Here is a 297-nt window from a genome sequence, read left to right as displayed (position 1 = left end):
TCCAACCAACCTTTCCCCAACTGGATCTATACCGTTGTTCCCAATCCATATTCAAGACATCTCCAAAAACTATTTAATTTACGCCCAAACTATTTCCATTTTCATTCTCCATTATACCCAAAGTTACTTTAACTTGTGTAAACCATCAGACTTACTGCTTGTGTAAATCAGTAAACTTGTAGCTTAGGTAAACTAGACAAACTTGCACATTAAAGTAAACTATTACACTTTAAAGATTGAGTGAACCGCTCAATTTGCAAGTTCGTCGGTGTACTCACCGACATGAACGCGAAGAAA

This window comes from Penaeus monodon, chromosome 19, assembly GCF_015228065.2.
Source record: "Penaeus monodon isolate SGIC_2016 chromosome 19, NSTDA_Pmon_1, whole genome shotgun sequence".
NCBI classification, from domain to species: domain Eukaryota; kingdom Metazoa; phylum Arthropoda; class Malacostraca; order Decapoda; family Penaeidae; genus Penaeus; species Penaeus monodon.
This window is presented reverse-complemented; position numbering follows the sequence as displayed.